Below are 12,555 nucleotides of genomic sequence, written 5' to 3'. Positions count from 1 at the left end.
AGGTGTGAGCTTTAAGGATCTTCGGGTGGACCTTACTGTGGCAAGCAGCTTATTTAAGTGATGGCATGATTGTGAACATGTTGGGCCACTACTCAGGCCTGGGTGTGCTGGAGACATGAACTCAGGTGTGGACAACACCAGTTTAGTATGTTTTAACAAGGGGGGCAACCACTTGTCACACAGGGCCATGGGGTTTGGATTTTTTTTCACCTGTAATAATAAAACCAACTGCATTACAAATTGCATTTGTGTTACTGTTTTGTCCGTGACTATGTTTAAATTGGTTTGATGTTCCGAAAACACTTAAGGTGACACAATGGCAAGGAACGGAAATGAGGAAGGGGGCAAACACTGTTTTCACACCATGTATATATGAAGATATCGGAAGGGAGTAAAGTACACTAATATAATATTAGGGTAATTTATCTCAACCTCCCAAATGCTGAGGCCAAACGGCCAAAGCAGCGTGAAGAGCCTCAAGGTAGTAAAGGACAATGATGTCGTAGTTAAATCAAAGTCACTTAAGTGATGGGCATTGCAGAGAAAAGGACATCTGTGCATATTACACGCATTATAGGAGAATAACGTGTTTTCCAACATAAATATAAATCCGTTATAGATATGAATATTGAAGATTCAGATGACATGAGAAAACAAATTGAAACATTAAGAGTAATAAACACTATGACTTAAGTATAATTACAAGAAATTCAGCATTGCAAAACTCCCGGGTGGTTTCTATCAAGAGCAGGGTTATCTTGTAAAATATGGAACGACTTCAGTTTAATTGGACTTGAAATAAATAGTGCATTGTTCCCTCAGTCCCTACTGTGCTGGACGGAGGAACAAGGCGGGGGGGGGATAGAGGAACAGCAATTAACAGTTTGTAATGCGATGAGTTTCTATGTAAAATGTTGACCGGGTCCTTCGTACTATCAATGCAAAAAAATAGGATGACATTGTTTTGCCAAAAGTCTCATGTAACATCTACGTTTTGGCGTTGCAAGCAAAAACCGAAACTAGCAGTTATGAAAACTTCTGTCTCCGCAAATGTCAAACCAACAGCGTTGGGAAGGGTCACGTTAGTACATTTCAAAAATGAACTAGTTGTTAGTTCATAATTTCAAAAATTTGAACACGTTCCCAGTACCAAAAAATGAACTAGTTCATAGTTTTTCCATTGTTGCGGCAAGATTCTTGTTAAAATTTTTTTTAGTATTGCCATGGCCCCTATAGAACAAAGACGGCAATATTGTGGTTTTAACTCTGAAATAGGCGTAAGTTTTTCCTATTATAATGGATTAGCTTGCTCATACTTGAAAGCTATCGGTGTTCAGTTAAGTACCGTTTCAGCTTTGCTGGGATGAACTAAAGTGCTATATTTGTCTGTTTGAAAGCTGGAGGCAACGATGCACAGAAATGTAAGATTTTTCGTATCCTCACCGACCTTATCAGACGGAAGCCTCCGTGTGCTGTTGTCGCCTCCGTGGCTTTTGTTTTGATGACTCATGCGGCGGGCGATCGTGGTGCATGGTGCTCTTGACAGCTCAGGTGTTTTTTACGAACATACAGGCCTGTGGCAGTGTGTTTTAGCAGGTCTTCGCCGGAAGGTTCTATGGAAACTCTGGCACCCATTGAACGAAGTAAGAGAGAGGGAGGGAGGGGGCGAGAGGGGAGTTCACAACACACAGAACGAACGGTTCACAGTAAGTTTACAGACATTTAAACGTAGCCTACGTTCAGGAACGATCGTTCAAAGAACGCGTCAGGACAACACTGCCGACCTAAGGCTGAAAACGGTGTGTAGCTTTACAAATGTCTTGTTAGTGTTTCATCTACACGATTGATGTAGCAAATTTAAAGGATATATTATTGTAAAAACCGGACTTCTGTGTTGTTATACCCACCTTCTACCAAAAGACAGCCACTGTGTCAACTCCGTTTTAAAACTAAAAATACTGTAGCTACATTTAAAATGTGAGCGTTTTCACGTTAAAATAGTTTCAGGTGGTTCGTGCAAGCAGCCAAAACATGCCCGAAATGTGATATGCCTGTTAGCTTGTTAATGTTTAACAATGGATAGCTTTGTCGAGGGAACAGACAGAAACACAAATTTCTAACACAATATTAACCTAACTTGCTTGAAAACTTCCTATTATTCCACATGTGATGAAATCTCCAGAAAATGTGTCGGGCAGTCCGTCAGCACACATAACGGTCGTGAGCAGGAGATGAACGTTGGTGGTTATACGGAGCATGCTACCAAATAGTCGCTCTAAGCAAGTTAAGATGACTCAACCAAAGTTATAGTCACTAAAACAATAAGTAAATAGCTTTTTTTTCACCGTGAAATTTGACCGTGACTTGGAAAACCAATAAGAAGCACAAATTATTGAGAAACCAACTACAGCTAACTTCATGTCTTTCAAGTATGAAAGCGTGGGATTTTACAGTGCAGAACTTTGCTCTCAGGACATTTCCTTTGACAAAATCAACTAATAATGGTAATATGATTAAATTACACCAAGCTCACAAAGTAATTGCGTGTCTAAAAATGTGCGCCTTCTTGGCCTTCCATACAGCTTTTGGCCTTTTGGCACCTCTGGCCTTCCATACGAAGAGGGTGGACGTTGTCTCCCATATATGGGCATGTGGGGCCTGCTATTCCGTAACCAGACACAGAGAGAGAGACAGAGTGGGCAGCTAGCGGCAGACCCGAATGAGCCAAACGCGATGCATTCTGGACATAAAGTTGATCAATCTTGATGTGGACGGGTGGGAATTTAATGCGCAAGGACCCCAAAAAGTGCTGAAGTTCCAGCGGGATAGAAAATCACCGTAGAGGTAGAAAGACCCGGAAGAAACTCAATAACGCTAACGCTTAAACCGCCTAGACGCAAACTTTGGTGAGTCTGGGTGATAAATGATATTAAACGATGAATCCGAGGTGCTGTTTGTAGGTGGGCGAGTCTCTGACCGGTCTCAGAGGGTTAATATTGGTACAGTAGCCTTGTTTTAGTTCACAAGGTCATGCGGGACCTGTAGTCTCACAAGGTTTGACACATGAGAAGGGATTTTGGCCCACTCCTCACACAGACTCTCTAGACCAGTCAGTTTTCGGGGGTGCCCTCCAAAGATTCTCTATTATTGGGTTTTTAGGTCTGGAGACTGGACTACGCACGCAGAAACTTGATCGTTTCTTGTTCAAGCCCACTCTTGGTTCTCCTGGCTGGTGCTTGGGTCTTGTCATGTGAGACCTCGACCCATTCTTCAATGATCTAAGTGGGGAAGGAGGTTGGTCCCCAAAAGTTCTCCCAATACATGGCCCCGTCTCCTTCCTTAATACAGTGCAGTCGCCTGTCCATGTGCAGAAACCCCCCCAAAGAAATTATGCTACCCCCATTGTTCACTGTAGAGATGGTGGTCTGGGATGGTCTCATCACGTCTTCTCCAAACACGGTTAGTGGAATTAGGGACCAAAAAGTTCTATCTGGATCAAATCTGACAACAATAAAATACAGCTGTATCTACAAATAAATAGTAAAAAATGCCTAACATTGTGCTTATGATGTTTTTAGATTATGTCTCTCACAGTGGACATGACAACGAGGCATTAGACCCTCCCATGATTTCTAGGTGGGAGACTTGCAAAATAGCAGGGTTGTGTTCATTCCTCACGGTATAATATATATAGATATATATAGGTATATTAAATTAATAAAGGTTTTGTCTGGTCTTCTTAACAGTTCGGTATTTCGGTCTTTATTTCCCAGTGAGTGTTCATTATATCATTAATACTATCATTAATAAAGGACTTCTTTATTAATCTGTTTGGATGATACCTGAGAAATTGAAATTTCCAGTAGAAGTTAAGCTAAGAAAAATACGCTAAAACAAAAAAAGAAGAAGAAGGAAGGAGAGAAGATCCATCCAGCATCTTCAAACCTATGATCCGGTATCGGGTCGGCGGGGGCAGCAACTCAGCAGGGGACCCAAAACTTCCCTTTCCCCGGCCTCCTCCAGTGGACATCCTCTACCCAGTCCTGGGTTCTTCCGAGGCTCCTACCAGATGGACTCCTCCACCGAGTCCTGGGTCTCCACGAGGGCCTCCACCAGCGGACGGCCTAGAACCCCTCCCAGGGAGGCGCCAGGAGGCCTACAAGATTCCCAAACCACCTAACCTGGCTACGTTAGACGCAAAGGAGCAGGGGCTCTAAATCCGAGCTCCTCTGGATGGACTGAGCTTCTCCACCGATCACCCAACGGGGAGATGCCGACTCCAGATCCACAAAAACCTGTAGAATGTTGGGCTACTCCCAGCGTCCTCCAGGCTCCTTGCAAGAGGTGAAGATCTGATCCATGTGTCCAGACCAGAGACTCGAGACTTTGATAAGTCTCAGTCTGGCTTTGTAAAAAAACAAACCATTTCGACTAAGATACTCTCGTAAATCTCTAAATATTCTGTGGCTGTGATGGGGGTAACTGGTCTGTGTGGTCCTGGTTCCCTACTAGATCTAAGTGCAGCATTTGATACTGTGAAGAATGCATAGGATTGAGAGACTGAAAAGAACTGCATGCATTCACTGGATCGCCTGGACTGGTTTTCCCACAGGGAGTTTGCTGACTCCATGGGAAATATATGTCAGACTTTGCTCCTCTGTACTGTGGGTGACCAAGGTTGTGCTCGGCCCCTGCTGTTGAGTCTGTATTGCCTCCTCTTGGAAAGATATTGGTGGTTGAGGACTAGTCCCTACCATGTTAGGCTGATGACATCCAATTATCTTTTAGCCTGATAGGCTGACAAACGTCATTGTTAGCCCCATTTAAACAAAGACATTGACGACAAAATTTTTGCAATTAAATTCAGATCAAACTGACGTGATGATCGGTGCCCCCTACAGCATGACCCCTTAGATAGGAGGGGCTGTTGGGGCTCTTCACTTTGTGGGACGTAGTGTCATTTTGGACAAAGCAAGTGTTTTAACAGTCATGTGAACCTGTGGTCCGGGTCTGGTGTTCCATCTCAGGAAAAAGCGATGATATCTGGGCTGTGGTCTCTGATGGAGAGCTGTCATGCTTTATTATTCACGTTTGGATTAGTGCACTTGTCAGTGTACTTGTTGAACAAATCATCGTGGACAAATGCACGTGGTACGAATGCAGCAGCAGGACTTTAGTCTGAGGGACCAGAGGAGAGACACATAATCCGGTGCTCAGGACTTCATGGCTACCAATAGGGTTTTAGAGTGAATTTAAAATTTTAAATCATTACCATAGAGACTTGCGTCAAGCTACAGCCTTTAATCAGGATCTATACACGCCGCCACACACTCTTGGTCTCTCTCTAAGGTCTCAGACCAAGACCTTGGAATGTCCCCAGAAAACGTTGTAAAACCAGGAGGTGGACCACATTTTCTGTGGCGGCTCCCAAAAGATCGGACTCTCTCCCTTTTAGGCTTTGAGAGCTTTGGGTTCTGTGGAAAAACTTTTAAAAAAAACCTCAAGACACATCTTTTAGACAAGCTGTTCTAGCAAACATGGCTCAGTATTTTATGGGTTGTGTTTATTTGTTTTACTGTGAAGCACTTTGTGACCCTCTTGTCTGTGAAAAGGGGTAAAATAAGTTTTAGTACTTACTTCTTACTATCGAGGTTTAGAGGCCACATTAATTCTCCTATTTTTTGCACTATTGGCATTGTGGTTTTAATTGTTTGAGGTATCTGCACAGCCTTCCCCTTCTGTTTACTTGAGAAATAATTCAAATGTCGGGGGGGGGGGCAGTTCCGTCCTATGGGGTTTTTTGGTTGTTAATAGGATACTACGGAATAAAGAGCAGATCAGGTGTGTTAACTGGGACTCTGCCTCTGGTCCCACCTATGGATGGCAAGGATCAGGTCCACTAATAAAACTTGCAAGATTAAATACTTATTTGCAGATGTATCATAAAATAAATAGTTAAAAATCCTACATTGGATTTCGGGATGTTTTTAGATTAGTCTCTCACAGTGGACCAGGTCGTCACAGAGTAGACTGCACTACGAGGGACATCAGACCCTCCATGATTTTAAGGGGAGAATTGCAAATAGCGAGGGTGATAATTTTCCTCACTGTATATACAGGATATCGCATAATATGTATATATATATATATGATATATAATGTATAAATATATATATATACACTACCGTTCAAAAGTTTGAGGGGTCCCCATTGAAAATGTCCTTATTTTGAAGGAACAAGCACTGCTGAACTTCAATGGACGATAACTTTACTAGTCTTAACGTGGAAGAATCCACTCTTACATTGCTAATGTGGTAAAGGGACATTCTAGCTGCAAATGTCTGGTTGTTGGGAATATCTCCATAGGTGGATAGAGGCCATTTCCCGCAACTATCATATGGTCTAAGGGTCAATGTTTTGCTCATGGGCTCAGAAGGCTAAGTGATGATTAGAAAACCTTGGCAATCATGTTCAACATCGGAAACAGTTAGGTCGTTACAGAAGCTGCGCCAAAACTGACCTCCTTGAGCAGATTGAGTTTCGGAGCAGCACATTTTATGGGTCAATTAAACGCTCCAAAGGCCAGAAAAGAGAACTTTCATCTGGAAACTCGCAGTCTATTCTTGTCCTTGAAATGGAAGGCTATGACAGGGAGACATGGCTAAGAAACTGAAGATCTCCTACAACGGTGTGTACTACTCCCTGCAGAGGACAGCACCAACAGCTATAACAGAGTAGAAGAAAGAAGTGGGAGGCCAGAAGATAGGCCCTTAGAGGCTCTAGTTTGAGAACCAGACGCATCACAGGTCCCCAACTGGTCTCATTAATAGACCCGCAAAACACCAGGTCAACATTACAGGAAGAGGGCTGCGGATTTGGGCTTCCGGGCAGAGGGGCAAAGAAAAAAGCCATATCGAGACTGGCCAATAAAAGAAAAAGATTAAGATGGGCAAAAGGAACACAGAATGGACAGAGGAAGACTGGAAAACAGTGTTGTGGACGGATGATCCAAGTTTGAGGTGTTGGATTCAAAGAAGAACGTTTGTGAGACGCAGAACAAAGGAGAAGATGCTGGAAAGAATGGCTGAGCCATCTGTTCAGGCATGGTGGAGGTAACATGATGGTCTGGGGTGCGTTGGTGCTGGTAAGGTGGGAGATGTACAGGGTTGTTTGTACAAGGATTTGAATAAAGGACGGCTATCACTCCAATTTTTTTTTATTTAACCTTATTTAACCAGGAAAATCCATTGAGCTACTAACTCTTTTCAAGGGAGTCCTGGCCAAGCCAGGGCACAGATCAACAACAACTTCCATACATTAAGACAATGTCATAAAAATTTCATAAAATATTTAAAACATTGACAGACCTATAGATTTCATTCCAAACCTTTGAGCAAAGAGTTTTTAAATGACCCAATTACAACCATTCCTCAATTTCCAGAACTTTGGTAAATTGTTCCATGTGGTGGGGGCCGAATAGTGAAATGCCACCTGACCAACTTCTGAGCGGACACTTGGTACGACATCAGCAGTAAGTCTTGTGAGCGTAAAGAATACTAGGTCTCCGTCTTTTGGTTGAATTATCACACAAGATAGGGGGAGCGAAGTCAGAATACATTTATAAATTGAACATACACAATGATTGAGTCTAGCGAGTCTCCCAACGCTGGACAGCCACCGTGTGTAAAGTTCCCAGTGGTCGTGTGCGAGCTTACGTTTGTGAATAAAAAACTCAATGCGGCATGATAAACAGAGTCAGTAGTTTTAATCCTTGGGGGTGGGCATCATATAATATGATGGCACCACATAATCCAGAATGGGGTAAAGGTTGCAGCTTGCAAGTTTCCGTTTGCATCGAAAGAAAAACATTAGCCTTATCTAAAGAAAAAGCCATTTTCGTCTCAGTTTCTTAACCAGTGTCAAATGTCCTTTAAAACTAAGACTTTCAGCAATTAAATAACTAGATATTTAAGATGTAACTCTTTCGGTTCTGCCCCCCTGAAGAGTGACAAGAGAGGATGTATGTGCAGATGCGCTGTGCTTTGAGAAAACATCAACTTGCTATTATTTGCATTTAGAGTAAGATCCAGTTGTAGAAATGTCTGAACTGTGTTGAAAAGCGTTTGGTAATGTGAGACACAAGCATCCTAAGAGGTTTTTGCAAAGCTGTAGATAACCATATCATCATAATAAAAATGTAATGGGGTACATAGACCTGACACATTGTTCACAAGATCGTACCTAAAAGTGGCCCCAAAAACGGAGATGGGGGCACTCCTTTAGTTAAGGAAAGAAATTTAGAACAAAATTATTGATTGAACACACGGGGGACTGTCAGTGAGGATAATACAGATCATCCACTGCCATTGAGATAAATAATCCAATAGGTCAGTCTCTCTTTGAGTAAAAATAGGTTTTACAGAGTCAAAAGGCTTTTGACACATCAACAAAAAGCGAGCACATGTGCTTCATTATCAAGAGCTGTCGAGATGTCGTTGAGCACTTCAGTGTGGCTGTTATGGTACTAGACCTTTCCTAAAAAACCTGACTGGAATGTACATAAAATGTTGTTGGAATACAAAAAGTCTTTCAAACTGTGCATTTATTAAAGATTCAAATTTTTGAATAAGATGCAACGTTTTGAATGGGCCTGTAGTATTTAAATTTTGGGTCACACCTTTGAATAACGGTGTTGTGACAAGAGCGATTTCCAAAATTTAGGAATTGCCTATAGTGGTCAGAAAGTTAAAAATAGCAGTCAGAGTTTGTATTAAATCACTGCAATTTGGCGAAAGTAGGGACAATTAAGTAAGGTCCTTGTGGTTTCCGGGGCATCCAATGATTGTAATGATTTGCGGACTTGACACAAAGTAAGGACTGGAAACTACAATGTTGATGCATCAGAGGGTTGTCACGGAACAGTCCAGAGTTTTATGGAGGGCGTGTAGAATTGAAATAAATGTGATTTGAAAACAATTAACATTCAACTTGTCATTAAATATGTGAGTTATGGACCAAGGTATTGGTTAGACCTGTGAGTTATTTTTACAGTGGAGATTTTATGTTTTCCAAAACTTTAGGGTCATTAAGACTTCAGTGTAATTGCCAAGTAGATCAGACTGGCATTTTAATTTGTGAGGAACTTTATTTCTTAATTTTCTGAATTATCCCTAGACATTTTAAAACCAGTTTTTTCTTGCGCTTCGCCCAGGCTAGGTCTCTCAGGTAAAGCATTTGCCAAATCTGGTGTAAACCAGGACTCTCTACCTTTAACTCTAACTTTCGTAAAAGGGGGCGTGCTGTATTAACAATAGCCATGAAACACTCATAGAAAAAATGACAAGCTGTTTTCAACACTTGATATGAGGCAATTCTGTTCCATTGGCACTTAGAAGAGTCATGGTGTAAAAGCCGGTTCATTAAAATGTTTTAAATCTATTTTTATGACTTGTGGTTTTCTTTTTCCATTTTGGTATTTCTACCAGGGGCTACAAGACAGTGGTCACTGAGATCCTTGCAAAAGCCCAGTGAACAGTATTTAATGTGGGGCATTGTTTTAAATAAGTAAACTCAATTTGAATTGTGAGAGGACCACTTATTATTCTGGACGAGTAGGAGATGCAATCAATGGTTAGATTTAATTGATCAATACAATTTGAAAATCACAGATTTTGGGCTAAGGCCAGTCCCATTGAAACATCTCCCAAGTAGTATAGTTTACATAGGAGACGCCATACCCAGTGGACAGCGCTTGAGTGGAGCAATTTATCCTCCAACAGGACCAGACCCTGAACAAACCTCTACAGGTGAAGAAAACTATTAGAGCAGAAGCAGGCAGATGGTCTCTACGGTAATGGAGGGGAAAGGCAAGTCACAGACCTGACACCATGGAGCCATTGGGGGAGCAGCTGGACCGTATGGTACCAAGGAAGTGCCCATCCAACCACTCCCACTGGCGAGCTGCTTCTGGAAGTTTCTGGTGGGGACATTCTCCAGAGACCTCAACAGATTAACAGCTAGAAGGCCAAAGGGTCGCAACGCGGACTGCTGCAACGGAGGATTCTTTGACCAAAGCAGAGTTTGATGTAAAAAAATGTATTTTCAAATACAAATCCTTATTCTAACTCGTCAATGTCTCGACTCTATGTTTATTCAGTCACAAAGTATGGTGGAGAAGAAGGGGAATCTTCAGGAAAACACGTTTGAACTTTGAACGGTAGTGTCTATATAGATCTATGTTAGGGCTGGAAAGTTAACGCGTTTCTTCTCACGTTAACTAAGTCATATTAACGGCCGCCTTTTTTTTATCGCGCCGGTATGAACGCAGAGAGTAAGTTTTTATAGTTTTTACAGTGTAAGTTTTTTGCCATGTGTTGTAAGACCTGAGACCGAGAGATAGCCAACGAGCAAAAAAAACAGCACCTCTAGATTCATAGTTTAAAATTCTATCAACAACACAACTACAAGAAAACTCACCAAAAATTGCGGTCTAAAAGGTAAAGAGTTAGCGGTTACGGCGGTTTCTTACGGGTCCTTCTACATCTACAGGTGGTTTCTATCAAGCCTGGAAACTTCAGCCTTTTTCGCGGTCGTTGAGCCACTTAAATCCAAAAACCGTCAATCCAAGATTTACTTCCACTTTACAATAATCCATAATTCATAGCAATTGGCTCAGTATATGCCGCAGCTCCACTCGTCTCTCCTATCCGGTGTTTAGAGGGGAAGGAAGCCAGCATGCCCCAGATAGGGAGACAGGCCCATATAGGGCGCAGTCCAATATATGGGAGACTACGTCACCAAAGAGTATTGGAGGCTAAAGAGCCAATCCCCAGTCAAATGATATAGTGTGCGATCAAAAGCTGCTGTAGTACACAAGATAGAATATCTTACCGTTTCTAGAGCAACTGGCCTCACGGGTTTGAGATTGTGGCATAATTTATATTATATATAATGATAATTACTAATATATTACTGTATTTGGGCCTTTTTTGAAGAAATGTAATTTATGTGCGTTATATGAGTACTGTTTATGTAGTTTATTTTGAAATAGCAAACTGTTTAGCACCCCATGCTTGTGCCGCATTGCTGTGGGTTTGTAATCAAAAATGTACACTATTATGTTATTATTGCATAAGGAAATGTCATGAGGGCCAAAAGCGTTCTGCGACTTTCTAAAAAAAAAGTATTTTGGTCATTGTATAAGTTATGATGCTTATTTCTTCACCGGTGTGGACTCCCAAGAAAAGTGATGAGGTGTTTAGCGGTTTACTCTCTGTCTGTGATACAATACATGAGCCTGGAAGATCATGTGTCTGTTTATATTTATTTGTCTTAAGGTCCTACAACCCCATTTTTTAAATTTCAAGTGACATAACTGTAACCCAAAGATCCATCACCCAGTTTGTCCATGAAAAACGTGATGTTATAGCTTGACTGAGACAACAGGGTTGCTGTTTCAAGTTATATAAAATAATCCGAAGGACAATAAAACTGTAGCAATGGCCTCAGGGCCCAGAGCGTTAAGGAGAAAACCGAAGAATTTCACCCGGAAACAGGTGTTTAGTCCTGAGAGTTAAGGGAAAACACAAGATTTCACCAGGAGGAACAGTGTTCATGTCCTGGAGACTAGAAGGAAAAACACAAGACTTTCACCTGGGAAAAACAGGTGTTCATGGCAGGGAGAAAGTTAAGAAAGAAAACCACAAGACTTTCCTGGAAAAGGTTGTCATGTCCTGGAGGGAAGTTAAGGAGAAAAACAACAAGTCATCGTTCAAGAAACGGTGTTCAGTCCTCGAGAAGTAAGGAGGAAAACAGGACGGACCTTTCACCAGGAAAACAGGTGTTCAGTCCTGGGAGAAAGTTTAAGAAGTTTAGAGAAAACAGGAAGACGTTGGAACAGGAAACAGGTTCATGTCCTGGAGAAAGTAAGAGAAACACAAGATTTCACCAGGACACAGTGTGTATGTCTTGGAGAAGTGAAGGAGAAAACACAAGCCTTTCACAGGGAACAGGTTGTCATGTCCTGGAGAAGTTAAGGAGGAAAACACTAGACTTTCACCAGGAAACAGGGTTTATTGGCGGGATGAAGTTAAGGAGAAAAAAAAAGACTTTCACAGGAAACAGGTGTTCGTTGTAATGAGACCGTTAAGGAGAAAGAAACAGACTTCAACCAGGAAACAGGTGTTCGTGTCATGGAGACTTTAAGGAGAGGAAAAAAAGACTTCAACCAGGAAAACAGGTGTTATGTCCTGGGAGGGACGTAAGGAGGGGGAAAACACAGACTTTCACCAGGAGGAAAACAGGGTTCATGTCCTGGAGAAGTTAAGGAGGAAAACACAACAAGAATTTCACCGGAACAGGGGTGTTGTATGGGAGAAGATTAAGGAGGAAAAACAAATCCGTATGTCCCCTTCATTAATGATGATTCTTAGTTTATAGCTTCCCATGGTCCTAGAAAGAGTGAAGATCACTTTAGTACACATTCCACATAACGTCATTCAGCATAATATATAACGCTTTAGTGTCACATACACATTGCCTCTCTCTCTCTCTCTC

At 41.8% G+C, this 12,555-nt stretch overlaps 1 long non-coding RNA gene across 1 annotated transcript in view; it reads left to right on the top strand.

Moving 5' to 3' along the window:
* The first annotated feature begins 1,089 nt into the window (after positions 1-1,089).
* The window catches only part of LOC116685705 (uncharacterized), an 18,283-nt gene continuing 6,817 nt past the window's right edge, over positions 1,090-12,555 (top strand). The window contains exon 1 of the long non-coding RNA XR_004331020.1: positions 1,090-1,109. This is a non-coding gene — a long non-coding RNA (uncharacterized LOC116685705). The remainder of the gene's footprint in view (positions 1,110-12,555) is intronic.

Source organism: Etheostoma spectabile, unplaced genomic scaffold (genome assembly GCF_008692095.1).
Source record: "Etheostoma spectabile isolate EspeVRDwgs_2016 unplaced genomic scaffold, UIUC_Espe_1.0 scaffold121, whole genome shotgun sequence".
Lineage (NCBI taxonomy): Eukaryota > Metazoa > Chordata > Actinopteri > Perciformes > Percidae > Etheostoma > Etheostoma spectabile.
The sequence above is the reverse complement of the archived record's forward strand: the minus strand, read 5'-3'. Positions and strand labels throughout refer to the sequence as shown.